Source organism: Lissotriton helveticus, chromosome 4_1 (assembly GCF_964261635.1).
Source record: "Lissotriton helveticus chromosome 4_1, aLisHel1.1, whole genome shotgun sequence".
Classification (NCBI taxonomy): Eukaryota; Metazoa; Chordata; class Amphibia; order Caudata; family Salamandridae; genus Lissotriton; species Lissotriton helveticus.
Window position 1 is genome coordinate 453,627,429 of NC_136063.1, and position 21,904 is coordinate 453,649,332.

Here is a 21,904-nt window from a genome sequence, read left to right on the forward strand (position 1 = left end):
ATCCCCAATGTGTCTGAAAAAGCTTCTGGAAATTCTGTCTTCACATCAACAACACCACATAATTTCCATTTCGTACCTCTCTTACCTCATACACCTGTAGAACAGCGTTGGGATCCTACTTCATATTCAACTCATACTGATGAGGTCATCCCAAAATGGGATCCACTTTAGCGGCCGCATAGATCTTCCTTGTTGTTTTCCTTTCCTTGAAACAGATGATAGCCCATAAATAACCCAACAAATCAATCTTGCGGCCAGTATACCCACCAGGTCATACATCCAGAACCAGTAATTTCTCATGTTGGCACTTTGAAACCCACAGTGCTTTTCCAATGATACTATACCATGCACATGAGTTCACCATGACCTCCACACTTTTAACATAGATGTGCACTAAGCACTTTGGAAAACGTTTCACACTGCCATCTTGTACACAAAGAAAGGCATTAAGATTTAACTCTTATTTGTAGTCCTCATTGGTCATACAATTGACATTGGAATCAGATCTACTCCTACACACCCTTCCAAAATGTCCCTTTTTTCTACAATGAGTCCTATTTGTGTCTATTGCAGGGCAACATTTTAATTTACCTAAATGAAAACTTCTGTCACACCTGTGACAGAATTTTTTTTTCTCCATGGGAATCTTTTTTTTTCCTTGTCAGTCTTAATAGCATTTACTGAAAAACTGACCTCTGTTTTTTTCCGTCTTATCCTCCATTGTTAGTACTTCTTATTTCATGCATAAACGTCTCTGATTGCTCTCTGCTCTTAGCGCTACTAACAGTGGCATCCAATTACATGTACCTACCTATAGCCTCTCTTGCACCTTTTTACTTTTAGTTTTCATCATGACCTGATCCCTCAACACCCAATCATATATTATGGTCTCATAGGCACATGATGCTGCCAAAGCTCTAAGGGATGAAACATACTCTTCAATACTCTCTTCATCCTTGTGTGCACTGGAATAAAACTTAAACCTCTCCATTACAGTGTTGATTTTCTTACCAGATGGTCCTGATAATTGCTTTACTGCACACCCAAACACATTTAAATCTTTAGGATTCTCTAGAGGAGGCAACATGCTGAATTGTTTAAGGCCCACACCTCCAAACGTGTGTTTTAATAAAGCCAATATCCTTTGTGATTTCCAATCCTCTCCCTCTAACACTTCCACATATGTTAGAAGCACTGGAAACCATAATTCCCACTCCATTGGGGGATCAATCCTTACACTGTAAAAATGCCAGTAGTGGATCAATACTAGACATGGTGTCGAAAGAAAAATAAAATAACAATAACAAGGTATTATTTTGTATCTACTACTCCTTTCCTTCACAGAATATATTAACCATAAACTAATTATGAAATAACAATATAACAATATAACAATATAACAGTACAACTTCAATATACTGTGACCAAATACAATATTTCAGAGAAATACAAATCTACATTTTGAAATGGGAAATAAGAAGGTGTGTGTATCACCGTAATCAGATTTAAACTGCACGTTGCTACTTTTAATGTTGAGCGTATCACCGTGTAATTAAGAGGCTGGTGAACGCTGCTTGAACTGGTGAGTGTATCACCGGGTCAGAACTTGTTTCAAAAAGTACATCTAAAATGGAAGCAAATGGGAAATAAGAAGGTGTGTGTATCACCGTAGTCAGATTTACACTTCCTGTTGCTACTTTTAATGGTGAGTGTATCACTGTGTGATTAAGAGGCTGGTGAACACTGCTTGAACTGGTGAGCTTATCACTGTAATTAAAAAGTACATCCAAAATGGCAGTGGCACTCACTATGTAGACAAAGGAGCGCAGCCCATATGTAGTCGAGTCATGTGACTCATGCAGCCAATCAGAAGTGCAAGGCCCAGTTGCATTTTCAACTGTTTCCTGTTGCGGACATTAGGCCTACCCACACAAGTGAGGTACCATTTTTATTGGGAGACTTGTGGGAATGCTGAGTGCATGGATGTTTGTGAATCCCTGCAGTTTTCAGAACTCTCCATCACAGAAAAGTGATGATGATGTGTTTTGTTGACAAAGTTTGAGGTTTGCAAGTGATTCTGGGAAACAGAACCTTGTGAGAGCCACACAAGTCATCCCATCCTGGATTCACTTGGGTGTCTAGTTTTAAAACATTTACAGTTGTCTAGGTTTCCCTAGGTACCAGGTGATCTAAGGTCCAAAATCCACAGCTAGGCACATTGCAAAAAAGGGTTCGTTTTCACTGTGAAAATATGATGTGTCCACGTTGCGTTTTGGGCCGTTTCCTGTTGTGCACACTAGGCCTACCAACACAAGTGAGGTACCATTTTTATCAGTAGACTTGCGGGAACACAGAAGAGTAAAGCAAGTTTTATTACCATTATTTCTATGCATTTCTAACTTCCAAATGTAAGACAATGTGTAAAAAAGAGGTCATTTTTAAAAATCCTCTAATTCTCATGCTACTATGGGTACTCACAATTTCGGAGATGTGCAAATAACCACTGCTTCTAAACTCTATATTTGGTTCTCATTTAGTAAATACATAGGTTTCCTTGATACCTATGTTTCACTCTTTAGATTTTACCAAATACATTGCTATATATACCCAGTAAACAATGATAGACCATTGCAAGGTGCAGCTCAGTAATTGGCTCTGGGTAACTCGGGTTCTTGTTGAGCCTACAAGTCCAACATATCCCTGCAACCGGAAGGGTCCAGAAGACGTAACGGTATATTGCTTCCAAACATCTGCCATACTTGCAAGAAGTTATAGGTGAAAACGAGGGCACAATTGGCTGTTTCAACTCAATTTCAGTATATTTTTATTTAGACTGTTAGTTTCAATAAGAAAACCTTGAAGGATATACACAAATGGCCCCTTGCTGAAATTACATATTTGTCTAATGTTCAGAAATTAATAGCTTTTTGGGACCCATTATTTCTTTTAAACCCTTTTCTACCACTAACTAGAAGGAGGTTGAAAGCCCAAAAATAGGAAAAATAGGCTATGTCCCAGTAAAAAGACAAAACTGTGCAAAATCTTTTGTTTTTCTGACAAAAGTCTACCTGCTCCTGAAAACTAGGCAAATTGTGAATTTAGCACTACAAACTCTTTGCTGATACCATTTGGAAGGAAAAAACCAGAATCTTTCTTCTGCAGCACTTTTTTCCCATTTTTCCCAAAACCCCCCAAATTTGTATTTTGTCTAATTTCTCAGTCCCCTCCAAGGGCATCCACGAACCCTGGGTACCTTTAGAATCCTCAGGATGTTGAAAGAAAAAGACGCATTTTCGTGCAAATACCTTATGTGGACAAAATGTTAGGTGGGCCCAAATGCGAACCACCACAAGTAGCCAAAAAAAGGCTTGGTAGGGGCCTAGCAGCAAAGGGGGTAGAGAAGATTTCTTTGGCCCAACATATTCATCATAAAAAGGCTAACACATGTTTCACAACATTTATAGCTTTGTCAGGGCAATGTAGTGTATTTATATATCATCCAGTTCCATTTTCCATTCAGTCTGTACCATTGTGTCAATAGCAACAAAAACATCATGCACAAAGAAAATTACATTCCACGGAGCTTCATCTTAAACCAGCAGCTCATAACTGTACAATAGTGCCTCCCACAAAATGAATTCTCAAAAAAAGCTGACTTTGCTACTAGAAGTTTGTTGAATCTACCTTCACATGGAGAAATAGGGGACTTCTCCGGGTACATCAACTATTTGAACAGGACACATTTCTCCCATTTTCAAAAATACGCTCTCTTTTTCAATTACCTCTTTCCTTTCAACACAAATTTTCCGTTTTACGGACTGCAATACTCAAAGTGGACACTTACTTTCAATCTCTATTCCCTCCCTCTTCCCTGGTCAGCTCCAGTGGTATAACCTTCTCCACACAAGCCCCAAAGCCTCTATTATCTATTCTCGCTTGATGCAATCTTCCCTTGACACAGATAAAACAAAAATAGAACTTTCTTGGGAGATTGATTTTGAAACAGAATGGTCCATCTCCCTGTGAAATAACAAATAGGTTAAAATTAGAACATCGTCAAGAGCAGCAAACACTATACAAGCTCTTTTTTTCATTTACAACAAACTCCTCTTAACACCCATAACCTTACAGAAAATTCATGCTAAAATTCCTGACACTTGTTGGTCATGTTCCCTTGAGCATGCTGGTTTAAAACATTTATTATTTACATGTCCATTGGTACTCAAATTTTGAAAACAAATCTGGACTCAAATCAGTACTATCTTTAATACCACAACCACCTTTTCACCCACTAACATTTTTCTGGAAAGCCTATCTGTTGATTGGAAAATAAGTCATTGACAAGTACAAATCATAGACTTGTTGCTAGCAGTCACTTTTCAACAGATAGCAAAGAATTGGAAAGATACAACTAAACTTTCGTATTTAACTTGGTGGTATGCTGTCTGTCACAACCATATATTGGATACAACCTTTGTATATCTTGTATCTCTTGCTAGGAAGCATTTACAACTATGGTCTCCTGTCACACAGTTTTTAGATAACAGTGCTAAAAAACCTTCACTCCCATTCCTTTGGTATAAGAAGTTGTTAAGCTTCCCTGACTTCCCTTATATTGAAAATGAAAAGTTGAGTATGTTAATTCTGTATTTCTCATAAAACTGCATCTTATTAGTATATTAAGTATTTTCTCTTATTCCTTCTTATATTAAGGCTTCCAAAAAACAGCTCTTTGTATTTCTTAAAGTATTTTGTTTCTCTTTCCCAAACACAATATGTAATATTAATGCTATTTCCTTTGTACTCTTTGATGTTTAATGGTATGAAGTATTGATGTTCACTCAATTTCTCTTAATAAACTTACTTTTGAAACTTAAGAACTTTTCTGCTAGAAGTCTGTTAAATCTACCTTCATGTGCTTCGATCTCTTCCTATCTGAAACATGTGCTGTAACTCCCAAGCCAACAGCATCTGTACTTTAAAACTCTGGGCCTGATTTAGTTTGGATTGCATTCCATGAGGGTGATTGAGTAAAATACTCTTTTGCCCTGAGATGTCTACCAGCTATCTGCACAGCTCTATTCATTGACAGGAACTGCTGTCACAGTGATTCATGTCAATGAGTTAAAAGTTTGATGGACAGTACTATCAAAATAACTGTATTGTCTGTCAAACTTTTAATACATTTTTTGTTTTTTCAAAAACAAAATTGCAAAGAACGATTTTTGATACACAAAAACTAATGACCTGGACACCTTGGGAAATTTATCACATGGTGTGTGGGTCATTTAAATGTTTTTATTATACCTTACTACCAAGTTTTTCATAGCAGTAAGGGAGAGAAAAAAACTGTCTATATGACCACCCACTCTAAATCAGGTGAGCGGTGGAATGGCCAAAACTCCGATGGCCCAAGGGGCTGAGGGCCGTCGGAGGTTTGGCCATTCGGGTAGTAGGGTAATTACTTGAATTATCTACTTGGGTTTGTTGCGAACATTTTACTTTAGATTATTTTTTTATTTTTAAACCTGTTCATTTGATTTAATCAGTGAAGTTTGGTTTCAGGGACAAGAATATAAGAATATTTTTGAGAATCAATTGGTAGCAACAGACCAACTTCACATTACATGTGCAAGTAGAAAACAATTATACCTGAGCATGTTAATCGGTTTTAATAAATAACTAGAAATTTCAAAGAAGACTGCCAGGTTCCTAGCTGACTCACATTGCGCATGATGATTTGTCTTTATTGTTGGTAACTGGCAAGCTGATGTTTTAAACAGAATGACTCCATTAATGAAACACATATAAAGCTTATATTTGAGTAATAATTCAGGCTGAGTTAGCAAGGCTAATTTTAGTTTCTGATTCCTTGGTTATGAAATAACAATCTGAGCAGTAAGTGGTACCTGGTTATGAAATAACTTATTTGGAGGCCTTTCATGATGTATTTTGATAACGTCTTCTATGATAGTAATATTACTACTCTCTGGGGTCTAAGCATGTCAGATTAATATAACCTGTCTTCTGCCTGATCTTGCAAACTCTGTGTAATTTACCAGACACATTAATGTATGTGTTTGCAGAATGTGTCGAGCTTTGCATTCTCCAGTCTGTGATTGTATCATATGTATAACTTCAGATTTTCCAAGTGGCTTCCTTATCATAAGATATGAATGAGAATCTAGATGGAAGAGACTGGATGAAAAACAAAGCATAAACAGATAATATATATATACATTTATTACATTGTGGCCTTTGCATAACCAGGTTAAAATTTCTACAAATGATTGCTCTGTAGACAATCCTTATGTTAAATTATTGTGAAAATCCACAATTTTTGCCACTATTGGAGTGTGAAACTCCATATCGCTGGAGAGAATAAGGCTTACCTGACACAATACAAACATATTGGACTATTTCATTTGTGCACCTTCAGAATTTCTGTAATTTTTTGTCAATTTATGAGAAAAGTATGTTTTTAAGTGTAAAGATGTCTCATGGGGGAAATCCTTCTTGAACATTTGCAATTCAGTATGTCTCACTCATTCTAATATTAGGCAGGTATACGCTTCACCACTTATAAAGCTCACTACTGTTCACTAACCACAGTTGTACTTTATTCTATTGTACTGGACTATTTGTGTAGTAATTCATGCAGCACACAAGGCTGCAATACTCACCAATTCCTGGGCACTCTTACCGAGATGTGTAATTGGAATGGTATTGGATGTGGTGTGTACTGTGTGGGAGATGTTGTGGTGCATGAGGCTCAAAGACTGCCCAACATATGTTGCTGCCTGCGTAGCAGTGCATACACATGGAGAGTTGCAAAGAGTGCAAGATCAGGCGCTGCCGTGAACAACTACTTACCAGTTTGTTGACTTTGTAGAAATGATAGCCTGAATCATGTGTTGTATGTCAGAACATCGTGGTTCATCCATAATTATAAATGGTATCATGCCAGAACATCATGGTTAAAATGTTATCTGACATAAATAGTGTGTCCTAAATAGAATTTACTAAATATCATCATATCGAGTGTAAAATTTCTATTGCTAACTTTAAAGGGATGATATTTTTGTAAACAATATTTGGATTCAATATTTATGTCGTATGATGTTCTCGCCATATTACTCTGGTACCCTACCACTTTTGATGAAGCGATGAACCAAGTATTTTAAGGTTTCTGGAATCAACTGCAACATTCAACACTTCTTGTTTGAGCAAGAATTTGTGTGATAATAATGGATATGCTGTGGGGTTTTAGCTTTGAACCTATAATAACTGATAAAACCCCACTGAAAGAAAAAAAGCCCTCACCGGTGAAAACATATAAACACTGAAAAAACACCTGCACAACCACAAACTAAATGCCATTCAAAGAAAGAAAAATGAGGCAGGAAATCCCTGAGTTCCTTTTTTGATTTTCAAGTTGAGCTGATAAGGAAATACTTCCCCAAATGCCCAAGCCTGTATTTGTATCTTTTTTTTTTTGTTATGACAGTCACCCATCGCACACTGGAGTCATTAAAGTGAAAGTAAAATTAACCAATTTGCTCATTTCACTTTCAATTACATTGATGCTCAAGGACACATCTCAAACCCTTGAGCACCAACTGAGATAGGGGAAGTATTGTTGGAAAGGGGAAAATCTCCCCTTTCCAATGGTATCCCTCCCAAGTTTATCCTTGCTTTGAGATCACCCTAGAAGGGCAATCCCTAAGCAGGGATCCTCTCAGTAGACACCAGGGATTACATTTTGCAGGTGAAGAGGCCCCCTGGCAATGGGCTAGTGCCCCCACCCCCCACTGTTTGGGCAGATAGGAGGTCTTTACCTCTGAAAGCCCACTTGACCCCAGGAATGTAATTTGGTGTAACAAACAATGCCCAGGCATTCAGCATCATCCTAAAAAATGGCCAAAACAGTATTTCTGCCCCTACTGTTAAATTTGGGAATTTTACCCCTAATATGACACCCGGAAGGAGCAGAACGCCTATTAGACACCAGGGAAAAATTGTATGTGCCCCATAAAAAAGGTTGGGGCATCCCTCTTAAGTATGGGCGAAATGCGCAAATTCGCGGTACGTGAATTTGTGCGAAAGCGAATTCGCGTTCTGCAAAATCCGCAAATTCATGCAAATTTGGGGATTTTTTTGCGTGTTCGCACGGCGCTGTGCTTGTTCACGGACTTTTTTTCACCGCAATGACCGCAAACTTACCCATGCGGTCGTACATGGGCTCGGCCATCTTGTTTCACGTGTTTGCGTTGCGTATTTCCGGTTCTGGGCCCCAGTTGCATGCTCGCGTTGTGCAATTCCTACGTGCGGGTCTCAATTACGTGTTTGCGTCCGTTTTTGCATGTTCGCGGGAGAAATATCACGCAAACTTACCCACGCGGTCCTCAATGGTCGCGACCATCTTGTTTTTCATTCATTTCTATGGTCCTGGGCATGCTTTTTGTATCCAGCTTGAATCTTTGCCATCCTTTCTTTGTTTGAAGTTTTTTTTAATCTTTTTTACTCATTTTCTATCCCTCTCTTTTTCTACATCTATATTTTGTGTTTTTTCTACTTTTGGTTACTTTAAAACTACTTTTTTTAACTCTTTTTTCTTTTCTTTAATTTTTCCCTATTCTTTCCTTTTTTTTATTTTACTTTACTGTCCAGGACCATGGCAAAGGGAGCCGTCAAAGATCTGAAGGGGAAGGGTCCTGCACCCCGTAGCTGGCTCCATTGCGGGCGCTTAAGAGGGGAGGATGTGACGGCCAGGGAGATTTTCAGCCCGATGGAGGTGGCTGCACTGATCTTTTATGTGCAGCACCACCTCCCCAAGACCGTGGCAGCAGGGGGCAGGCTCGCGTCAGGGTATGGCCTCCGGGAGCGTCACCAGCTGTGGGCTAAGGATGGTCCGAGACATGCAGAGGGAGTCGAGGGTCCGGCGTACCTACCATCAAGTGACGCACCGGTGGTCGGACCTCCTTGACCGCGAGCAGGACTTGCTCCACCTGCTAGGTGTGGAGATCCCTGGCCTTGGTGAGTAGCTATTTAATAACTACTTTGTTTTCTTCTGCTCTGTGTTATATTGCTAATATATGTTTTTCCCGAAGAGCAAGAATGCTGTCGATTCGATTACATTGCAGGTAAATGAACGTTTAAATAGCTTCTGTGATTGCAGGCGCCTGCCTGCTCAGTGGCGTTGCTACTATGCTTACTTGTTTGCAACTTTGTGCTGATTTGAGAGCAGAACTGCGTAATGCTAGAGAGACTAGAGACTCAAGTCTAGTCCTTCCTTTGTACTCCTGCTTCCAGTAAGAAGAGATACTGGTGGATTGATAGGTTAAGTATATTATGACTTGTTATTTAGTAGTAGGACATTTTTTTAGTCGTCTGCAATCACGATGGCGGACTGTGTCTATCACGTCGCGTGCTGTTGAGTGCTGGCAGTCATAGTAGAACCTTCTTGTTGTTGGTTTAGTTCGTGATTTACATAACTTTCCAAGTAGACGGTCTGCGAATCCAGCAATACTGTACTATCTATACTAGTTGACCAGATCAGATAGATCAATCAATACATGTAGTGCAATTATTGGTAATTTGTTTCCCCGAGATAATTTTAGATTGTGGTCAAAGAAATCAAACATTTCAAAAAAACAATCATTCATGTTTGTGTTTATTTCATGATCATCAGCACCTCCCAGGGGCAAGAAGACTGAAACTCCGGCGGAACAAGGTGGGTAGGAACGGTCCTCTGCAGGCTCTTTTGCTGGCCCTATTCATTCAAAATTGTTTCCTAATTCTATTTTTTACAAAATAGTCTTTGATCTTCTTGTAGACTGTGTCTACATTCTTATCCTGCCTCTACCATCACTCTCTGTGCTACTACTATTATTTACTATTATTATGAGTCGGTCTGTGTAGGTAGCTAAGCTTGCCCAGTCGGCAAACGGTGTTAAAAAACACTCTGATCCAGGCACTGAGTGCAGTCCTCTGGGTTGCCCTTGCTGTCTATTCCAGTCTTCTTAATGTAAGTGCTTTGACAATTTCCAACAACAAAATGTCAATGTGTCCAACAAGAATAAGCTAGTAGCTTTTTTTATTTGATAGGAGCACATACCATACCGCTAGTGTTTCAGGGACTATTCTGCACATACAGAAGTATGGACAAGAGAAATAGGACATTGTTGATGATAGGTGCAGTTCGACTTTCCACATACCTCTGTCCGAACAGAAGTTGAACCCCCAATCTCCTGACTGACTATCTAGTGTGTCTGACCAATGATTACGTTACGACCCAGAAGAACAGAAGAATACTACCGCCGAGTCCCGACCTATCAGAGTCACGGAAACATGCCTGCACAGTGCAGTAGTTCAAAGTTCAAACCCTTCCGCTCACTCACTCGTGAACAAAAACCACACAGTGTTTGTTAGTTTTAAAGTTATATTTTCAAATAAGAAATAAAAAAACGATTTCTTCATTTTTAATAGCGCAGTATTGCGAGCGAGCACTGGTGATGAGATAGATGACATTAAAGTTTAAACAACACTCCCTTGAATCAATATAACTTAACACATCAAATTATTACAATAACTGTGTGGGAGCCCCCACCTTCTTTAAAGTACTTAAAGTACTGCTGGTGATGAGGAGTAGGTGGTGAATTGTCCTGTTGGCAGAAGGGCAATGGAATCTTCTGTCTGTAATTATAAAAATGGTGTACGTTAAAAAGCAAGCATTCATCAGTTGTGTCAAAAAGTGTAGCATTTAATGGCTAACCATATAAAAGGTTATCACCCTCCCCAAAACCATCACTTTTTTTCATTCCCAATAATTAAAAATTGGTTATGTATTAACATTTTCTTTCATTACGAGACGACATAGGGGGTGGTGTATGACATCTGAAATATGACATGTTTTTTCTAGACGTCACAACATCGGATGCGGCACCTAACACCAGTGCCGGGGCCAGCAGTGCGGAGGGCTCCACTCCAGGTGATGCGGCGGTGCCACAACAAGTGCCACCAGGAGGAGTTGGGGGGGAAGGCTCAGTGGCGGCGGACGGTGGTAAGTTATTATACTCCTTACTTATTGACATTTTTGAGTAGGCTCGCAAAGGAGTGTATGATGTACTGTACAGTAGACAGTACACTAGTACAAGTACACTGTACTGTTAAGAACAGTTACTAATTTAGAACTACATTTTTGTCAATAACGGAGAAGACAGTCAACCTTGACTTAGCCATAGCATTAGCTGCAGTAGTTCTCGGGTAAGCAATGGCCCCCTCTATTACTTCAACCCAGCTGCGAAACTTTTATCGTGAAGCCAAGTCATATCAGATGAACTTGAGGGATGTGAAGAACAAAAAGGGAAAGAAGGGCGAAAGGAAGGACGAGCGAGTCATAACATTTATGATACGTGTTTTTGAATGCAGGCAGAGGTGGCTGATAGGAAGGAATCACATGCATGGCTGCTTGAAGCAAGGATGGTTGGAGGAGAAAGAAAAGATGACGGCCTGTGTGGGTGAATCAGAGAAAATGCATGTGTGGTGTGCATTGCAATATATCATTTGGGTCAAACTCAAATGCAAGTCAAGACGGTGGTTTACCAAATAAAATGAAAAGGGTGTTAGTTGGTTGTTGAGAAAAAGTAAACTTGGTACAGTTGAGACATTAAGAAGAATGATAGACGTTTACTTTCGGAGCCTGGATGGTATCTTCTTCTTCCTCATAGATAGCAGAGGTGTATGTAGTAGAGCAGACGCTTAGTGGATGAAGAGTGTTACTTTGAACAGCATGTCCATGCCAGAGTAGCAAAGCAGAGGAAATCCAAATACTAGAAGTCGTTATTGTTCAGAAATATTCCCTTGACTAACAGTACAGTAGTTTACTTTGCAAGCACAGCATATATTGTCAATGTATTGTATAGTTGACATTATATCAAGTAAAGTCCCTTCCTCCAGCAATTATGGGTACCACACTCACTCCCTATGTTAATAATTTTCTTTCAGCTGTGTCATGGATGGACTATCGCTGTTGTTCACTCAATCTATCAAAACAAAGCACCTAAAGCCATTCATCATATAAGCAAAGATCATGTGATCGGCAGGATATAGGATCAGAAATGAATAATCTTCATTTTCCTTTTGTAGTAGTCAAGGCCCGGTGGGCAGTGAGAAATATAAATTACATTGAGCAGTAGCCCTTGATGTAACCGAGTATGGCCAGTGCCACCCCTATAGAAAAGTAACAGCTTCCCTATCACCACCTGTATGTACTGCTTAAAGTAATGTGAGTCTGCGTCATCATGGCTTGTGTCTGTTTTTCTTGGGTGCAAGCTGAGTGAGCTGGCATTATGCTACCGGCTAGGCTACCAAAAGTTCACGTACAAGTAATTTCTTTTGCAAAACAAGAGAAAAAAAGAAGAAGACTGGTGTAGTCTCTGACTCTCTGACTATGTAGTAGTGAGTACATAGTGCTGCTAGTAGAATTCCTGAAACTCTCACTAATGTCAAAGGCCTACAAAGACGGCGGAAAGATACATGCCAAAATGTTATACTTTGCTTGCAAGTTGCTAGTGTTACTGACTGTGAGACAACTTTCTGATGAATTATTTTGAGTTAATGTTAAAGACTATTGGCTACAGTATTTTTTTTTCTTTCTTCATATAGATGCTCCGCAACAAAAGCTCACCCGGAAGGAGATGGCTGTCCGGGCCAGGGCCCGTAAGCTGGAGGCCATTTGCGCTGAATATCGGCGGCTGTGGGCTCGGGAGCAGGACAAGGAGGCGGCAACTACTGCATCCTCCTCCAGTGCCCCCAGGTCCAGCTAAACGGTGCCGTGGCCCGACAGCCTCCCGCCGCCGCCGCACAGCAGCAAAAACAACTGTTGTACCACCCAGAGCCTGGATGACACGTGTGCGCCGCCTCAGAAAAAGAGTGGACTTCCTGGAGCGCTTGGCTGAGAAACAACAATGCCAGATGCGGGACCTCTGCAAAGAGCTGCGGGACCTCCGCAAAGAGCTACGGTACCACCTGTCTACAGGACACCGCCGGAGGAAGTGACTGTCCCTTGCCCCTTTTTAGGTCGAGCCTGTCCCATTCCGCAGGAATGGATAGGATCGAATTCATGTCGGCAAAATCCTCTTCAAACTAAGGGGTTTCAGCCCGGCGTTTTCTTGCAGTTCACGTGAACATGCACGAGCATTCACGGCCAGGGCTTCTCCTCCCCTAGCAGCACTCCTCCCACACCAGCAACTCCCCCCTCCCACACCAGCACCTCCCCTCTCTCTCCCCGCAAACACAGCCTTGCCGTAGCAGCACTCCTCCCACACCAGCACCTCCCCCCTCCCACACCAGCACCTCCCCTCTCTCTCCCCGCAAACACAGCCTTCTTTTCATTTCTCCTCCCCCTCCCCAGCCAGCTTCCCCCAGGCCGTGTTCCCTCAGATATGCTATTGCATATCGTTTGCTACCTCTTGTATTTTGTTGCTCTTGATACTTGCACAACTGTCACTATTGTCTCATGTAACGTAACGTTTGCTTTTGTAACATGCTCACTTGTAATTTTGGCTTCATGTATCTAAAAACGCCTCCCTCGCGCTCCTTTCTCCCTCTCTCCCGCTGCCTAGTCCTCCCACCCCCTCCCTCTCCAGCGCGCGCTCCACTCGCATCTGCCTGCTGCTCCCCCGCCCACCCCCCCCCACTCCCCCAACCAGCAATGCCGAGAAGCTTGTTTCCTCTAAGAACATATCGTTTGCTACCTCCAGGCCGTGTTCCCTCAGATATGCTATTGCATATCGTTTACTACCTCTTGTATTTTGTTGCTCTTGATACTTGCACAACTGTCACTATTGTCTCATGTAACGTAACGTTTGCTTTTGTAACATGCTCACTTGTAATTTTGGCTTCATGTATCTAAAAACGCCTCCCTCGCGCTCCTTTCTCCCTCTCTCCCGCTGCCTAGTCCTCCCACCCCCTCCCTCTCCAGCGCGCGCTCCACTCGCATCTGCCTGCTGCTCCCCCGCCCACCCCCCCACTCCCCCAACCAGCAATTCACACACAGCAACACCACTCACACACGCAACGCAACTCATCCACGCAACCCCACTCATCGACGCAACCCCACTCATCGACGCAACGCCACTCACACACGCAATGCCACTCACACATGCAACGCCACTCACACACGCAACGCCACTCACACACGCAACGCAACTCATCCACGCAACCCCACTCATCGACGCAACCCCACTCATCGACGCAACGCCACTCACACATGCAACGCCACTCACACATGCAACGCCACTCACACACGCAATGCCACTCACACATGCAACGCCACTCACACACGCAACGCCACTCACACACGCAACGCCACTCACACACGCAATGCCACTCACACACGCAACGCCACTCACACACGCAACTCATCCACGCAACCCCACTCATCCATGCAACCCCACTCACCCACGCAACGCCACTCACACACGCAACGCCACTCACACACGCAACGCCACTCACACACGCAACGCCACTCAGACATGCACCGCCACTCAGATACGCACCGCCACTCAGACACGCAATGCCACTCAGACACGCAATGCCACTCAGACACGCAACGCCACTCAGACACGCAACGCCACTCACACACGCATCGCCACTCACACACGCAACACCACTCACACACGCAACGCCACACGCAACGCCACTCACACACACAATGCCACTCACACACGCAACGCCACTCACACATGCAACGCCACTCACACACGCAACGCCACTCACCCACGCAACCCCACTCACCCAAGCAACCCCACTCACCCACGCAACCCCACTCACCCACGCAACCCCACTCACCCACGCAACGCCACTCACACACGCAACGCCACTCCCACACGCAACGCCACTCACACACGCAACGCCACTCACACACGCAACGCCACTCATCATATTGTGCTGCAAAACTAAATACTTATAAGGTCCCACAAGCGAGACCTATTGGCAATGCCAATGCTTGTTTAAAGACTGTTGGGGGTGGGAATCGGGAGTTGGGGATTATTTGGGACTTTTCAGAGGACTATTTGAAATGGACAATTGTTTGGGTTAAGGAGGGGTGGGACTAGTTTATTTTTGTTAGGGTAAATACAATTATTTATTTTACATACTTCAACATAGTGTACGCGTTGATGTTATTTTGTGGGGTGGTGGGCGGGGGTTACGGCACGTTTGGTTTCCTCAAACTTACCAGCGTGAATTATCTAAAACGTCCAAAAATGTTCAAAAGTGCCAACAACAGAGTTAGTGATTTCAATTGGCATACTAGTACTTTACTAGTACTACTGTCAGTCTCTCCTCCTAGTCCTAGCCCATTATTCTACCTCCCCAAAATGCTTATCTTACCTGTGATTCGCGTTTGAGAATAGAGCTAGGCACAGCACTGGCTGCATGGCACATGGCGATTACGCCACCCCGGAACGAAATTCCCTTGTTGTGGTGTTAGTAGGAGTGGTACCACACTAGCCGTAGCAGCATAAGAAAAACAAAGTAAAAAAATGAGACATTGAGTGGCATGAGAGGAGTATTAGAAGGAACAGTAGCCTAAGCAATGCTGAAGATAAGTATGGGGAAAAAAGAATTGCATGGATGATTATGGCTAGAACAAGAACAGTGACACAGCAGCGTAACAAGTCTTCTTGACATGTAGGAGGATGATGTTGACGATGGATCCAATCGATGGTGGGTATGAAATTCAGAATTTATTTTAAAATACTCGTTGTTTTTTTTACCAGAATTACAATATCCTAGGATTCATTTAGCTGACTTAAAATTGATTTGAGGAGGTTGCTTGCACCTTATCCTCCCAAGCAAGTGTGTGGAATTATTGTTGTGATTTACCCACACCTCAATGAAAACCACACAGCCTGAGGGAAGAGGGTTAGGGTTTGAAACTTGGATGGGAATGGGGTTTGTGGGAAAAGTTTTGTGGAGAGAGGAAAAAAAAAAGCACAGCATGGACAAACAACAAATGAAGATAAACAAATCTTTGGATACGAAGCTATCCATAAATCTTTTAAGGTACATAAAGGAAGTGCATGCACTACTGCATGCATGAAGTTGTTTGCTAAATGGATAGGTTACTGAAAAGTAAGTAGTACTTTCTACAATGCATTAACTATGAAGAAACAATGTGACAGTACAGGGCTGCAGTAATTACACAATGTCACTTGCCTATCTGCCATCAGAGAGATAAACCACTTAGAACATTAAATTAGTTTAAAAAATAGCAAAGAAAAATGTATACAATGGCTGAAGGGAAGAATTGAAGCAGAGAGCAAACAAATGTACAGAGTCACACTCATAGAAGTTCACAGCAATAACATTACTTAAAAGATAAGTAGAAATTAAGATGGATACTGTAACTGTTTGTTGTTGTAGTTGTCCTGTTGAATTTGGGAAGTTGCATGCATCCAGCCATTCCTCTTTTTCGCGGTACTCCTCCATTCCATCTGACGCTCCGTCGATCAATGTTGGGGACCATAAGACACCTTGTCCACTGCCTGCCTGGCGGATGATGAATTGCGGCTCACTAATGGTAAGCCTGAGTTCTTTTTTCCCATTGCACAGGGTAAAATCTGGCCTGTAATTGTTGATGGAAAAGCAGGAAGTGATATTAAAACACCACGGAGAAAAAAATTATAAGGTACGCGGTGTAGTGCAAAAATAACACTTTCAGTTTCAGAGTCGACAGTATTACAATACATAAAAGCAGCATTTCGAAAGTGCGCACTCTGAGTCTCCTTTTGAAGGATAAATAAGTGTGGGCGAAATTTGCGGATCTTTCCCCTCAAGCTAGGTGTAAAGTGTAAACTGTGATTTTAGAACAAATTTAGACCTTCCCAGCAGTGCCGCAGACCCCTCAACCCACCCCCAAAAAGTAGAACACCCCCAAACAGGCCAAAAGCAAAAATGGAAAATGCCACACTTAGAAAATCTACAGAGGACTACCTGAAAATCGCTCCAAACGCGCTCTGCAGCTGGGCCCTAACCCCCCTTTTCCACCATGGATTTTCTTCAAACCACTTGCAATCAAAATTAGATCTTCCCAGCAGTGCTCCGAGACCCCTCGACCCAGCCCCAAAAATGTAGGACCCCCACCCACACAGCCCCCCCAAAACATGCAATACTGCTAGGCCTCAGTTTAAATTGTGCCAAAACGCTGTCTGCAACTAGGCCCAAACCCCCCTTTTCCACCATGGATTTTCTTCATACCACTTGCAATCAAAATTATACCTTCCCAGCAGTGCTCCAAGACCCTGTTTGGGGGGGTTCAAAAACGTAGAACCCCCCCAAACAGCCCCCCATAAACATGCAATACTGCTAGGCCTCAGTTAAAATTGTACCAAAACGCTGTCTGCAACTAGGTCCAAACCCCCCTTTTCCACCATGGATTTTCTTCAAACCACTTGCCATCAAAATTAGACCTTCCCAGCAGTGCTCCAAGACCCCCCGACCCACCCTCAAAAACGTAGAACCCCCCCAAGCAGCCCCCCAAAAACATGCAACACTGCTAGGCCTCAGTTTAAATTGTGCCAAAACGCTGTCTGCAACTAGGCCCAAACTCCCCTTTTCCACCATGGATTTTCTTCAAACCACTTGCAATCAAAATTAGACCTTCCCAGCAGTGCTCCCAGACCCATAAACCCACCCCCACAAATCTAGAACACCCCCAAACAGCCCCCCAAAAACATGCAATACTGGTATATCCAAAACATGGCAAATTGCGCCATTCATAAAAAATTGCTGTTTTCAGCACTTCCACTACTTCGATCCTCTTGAAACTTACCTGGGCACTTTTTCCAGCGATTCCCAACAAACTCGAACCACTGCGCTCTTTGAAGAAGAAGAAGAAGAAGAAGAAGGTCTACGACTAGTTTTCACTTTTCACCCGAACACACGCGCCCGCAAAACACCAAAAAAGGCCAACATTCTGCCAATTCTGGACCTCAGAGTGCCAAACTCCCCTAAAACCTTTCCAACATCATTATGAACGAGCCTGCATCGGGCCCTGAGCCCTAGACTCCGCGGGAACCCTACCAACTTAAACCCAAAACCCCTAGTAAATCGCACTGAACCCTAAACTCTAGATATGCTTTGTCTGTCTGTGTCAAAGAGCCTAGGTATGCTCCATCAGGATGCTTCACTCAGTGGTGCCTGCCTTGATCGTCTGCATGGCCCTGCCACAAGCATGGGCCAAAAATCAGTGCCGCTCAAGAATTTGCGAATTTTCAGTAATTTTGCGAGATTCGCGAAAAACCGAAAAACAGCAAATTTCGCAAACATAACGGATGTTTGGCCCAAGCTTGAGGCAGGGCCATGCAGACGGTCAAGGCAGGCACCACTGAGTGAAGCAACCTGATGTAGCATACCTAGGCTGTTTGTCAGACGGACAAATCATATCTAATTGTATGCAGCAAGCCACATAGCCCCAATTTTACATGAACTGCTGTCTGGAGTGGAGTGGACTCTGCCTGGCATAATAACAACAGTACACTGCTTCGCCCTCGACCACTACATACCACGAATAGACAGACATGTAGTTCTGCTGTAGTAGTTGTTGTAGACTGGTTTACCTGTTTGCCACTCACAAATTGGTGATAGTTCTTCCGTAAACCAATGCTGATGGTCCATCCATCCCAGTGAGTGACTGTAAAGAAAAAATATATATTATTTAATCAATCATCATGGTATATTGGCAGGGGGGGTGTGGCCAGACACTGAACATGGCGGACGTGTCTTAGAAGAGCTCCGGACCCGAGCCCTACAAAATCCTGTTATTAACACACTGCTGCATCCTATGTGCGCCAAAACTACACTCTCCAGTGTCCGAGGGTGCTAGGGTCACATGGCGCTACGAGTACGGACCAACACCTGTGGAATCAACGGTTACCGCCGCGGATGGAAGACACTGTAAGGCGACGACGGGGTACCGCGCAGGCCGCTACACCGGGAGCCGCTACACCCGACTACTGGAGATACTCCGGACACTCACCCACTTTCTGGAGTGACGCCACAAAGGACTTCTGGACATCGATGTGAGAGGAGGACGCTGAGGTGAGGTGCAACGGCTGGCTGAGACTCTGCGGTATCCATTTGTGGGCACTACAACTACGTGAGCCCGGGGCTGTGTGGCCTAATGCGAGGGGGGCGGAGCCTCAGCGTGGTGAAGGAGCGAAGCTATTGACACAGGCCACGACCCCAAACACCGAAGGAAAAGAGCAGGGGAGTGTGACCCTCACACCGGGACCGGCTGGCTGGAACTCTGTGGGGTTCATTTGCGGGCACTATAACTACATGAGCCCGGGGCTGTAAGGCCTAATGCGAAGGGGGCGGAGCTTCGGCGGGGTGGAGGAAAGAGGTTATTTACACAGGCCCGACCCCAAACGCCAAGGAAAAAGTGCATACGACCGTGATCCTCACTCGGGGAAAGATGCTGCACGCTGGATGCATACCTACAACTAAAACTTCGACCATTCTGTGGGCGCTCTCACCACCTTAGCCCTGGGGCATACGGAGACATATCTGGATATTCATTGGCTGCCTCTTTTTTCTCTCCCCTGATGCGGATGCCAGGAGACACCCCAAACACCCCCTTCTGTCTATAACAGCGCAGGCTGGTACACGCTGGAATACTCAGCTCCGCAAGGACACAACCCAGGAGAAATACAGCCCCCCCTCCTCCCACACACAAGTGGTGGAGCCTACCCAGACCGTGCTGTGCCCAGTGAGTGACTTTGGTGACAATACCACTGGAATTCTGCGGCTGTGACCCAACAAGTGCTGCCGTGCGGCTGGAGTGTACCCTGCCCCCTCCTTACCCCTATAATATTACTGGGATACGAAGGGGGATAGCACTACCCTAACACTATGGGACGAAACAGATTGAAACATCACGGTCAGTTGGTGGTGGACCCCACGCACGATATGTCAGAGGATGTGGATGCTACGCCGAGATCAGACTGTGTCCCCCCTACGGTGGTGCCCGCACAGATAGACAAGCTGGACCTTATTCTGCAGGAAGTGAGAGACTCCTGAAAAGCCATAGAGTCGCAGATAGGTACTTTAACCACAGGTTTAACCCTACTGAGAGCGGATCACACGAAGATAGCAGACAAAGTAAAAGACCACGCCAAGACCCTAGCGGAGATGCTACCGCAACAGAAACAAGCGGAGGCGGATGTGAAAACCTTGCAGACTCAGGTAGCCGCCCTCATAGACCGGGTGGAGGACGCGGAAGGAAGGGCAAAGCGCAACAACATTAAAATGATCGGCCTGCCGGAAAAAGTGAAGGAACTGACGCCACGAACTACATGGAACAATGGTTCAGGGACCATGTGACGATGAAGGTCTTTCCTCGCAATATTGCATTGAACGGGCACATCGCATACCTACTGGCAGACCGAAAACGGGTGCCCCGCCACGTCCCCTTATTGTGAAATTGCTCAATTTCAGAGATAGAGACGAATTATTGCAGAAGGCCAGAGAGAAGGCGCCGATCACCTTTGAAAACACAAGAGTCTCCCTATATCCGGACTACACGCAGACGGTTCAGCGCCAGCGTTCCTCCTTCCTGGATGTGAAGCGAAGGCTAAGGGACCTGAATATCGAATATGCTCTCTTGTTTCCGGCACGCCTGAAGATACTACATGAACAAAAAGCCTATTTCTTCGAGAGCCCTGGAGACGTAGAGGACTGGATTGAGGTGATGGAGCTGACTGCCGCAGCAGACATCACTAGCCGCCGGGGCCCCGCCAAGGGATCCCAACAGACTGCATCAATGGGTCGCAGAGGTGGACACATCCGAAGGACCTTCCAAAGTAAGCGAGTCACCTCACAACGGCTGCAACAATCTAAGCAAAAGGCGATCATCGCGACGGCAACCTTTACAAACGGTTCGCGTGCTGGTAACAAGACTAAATCTTCCACAGAAGAGTAATCTTCGCATGGTTCAGACTCTGAAGGCAGCGTAGCACTGTTTCCATCGGCTACACCCCAACTGATCACAGACTTATTTGGGTGATATATTCACGCAAGTATATACTATGATGCATTTCTAAGGCGTAACTACGATACACTGTTGAACATTGTTATCCGCTAATTATATGCCTATTGCGGGAGACTACTGATAGGGCTCGGAAACCGTTGCAGCTTCACAAAGCTCTCTCAAGGTAATGCACGTGCGCGTGCGAGGTGCAGGAACAGCCCCCCACATGGCGAAGGCCCTTGGTTTGCAATTTTTGATTTGCTTGTTGCACTGTTACATTGTGGTCTGGTATAGTTCTGGTCCCAGACCGTGTATTGGGAAATTTGGGGGGAGGGATGGTCACTTTCATGGCGCTGATACCACTTTAGTCGCGTTACTACGCACCACATTTGCATCCTATAGGATGTACAAATTGACACGATGCATGCACTAGACAGCTATACTATAGTCACCTGGAACGTACGGGGTATGGGCACCACACACAAACGTCATAGGATACATGCACAGCTGATTCGACGCAAGGTGCAATTAGCCTGTTTACAGGAATCACACATGGTGGCCGGTGAAATAGTAAAACTTAGAAAGAAATGGAGAGGACAGATTTTCTCCACCTCCTATTCAGGCTACGCTAGAGGTTCTACAATATGGGTACGCCATGGGGTGCCCTTTGTGGCGCAGGAACAAAAAATCGATAAGGAGGGCAGATATGTTTTTGTACGGGGGACACTGGACGGTCAACGGGTGGTGTTAGGATCCATCTATGCCCCTAATTTTGATCAGGACAAATACTGGGATTTACTCAATGGTACACTAGCAGGATGGGATACGAGCCCCTGGATACTGGGTGGGGATTACAATACGGTAGTG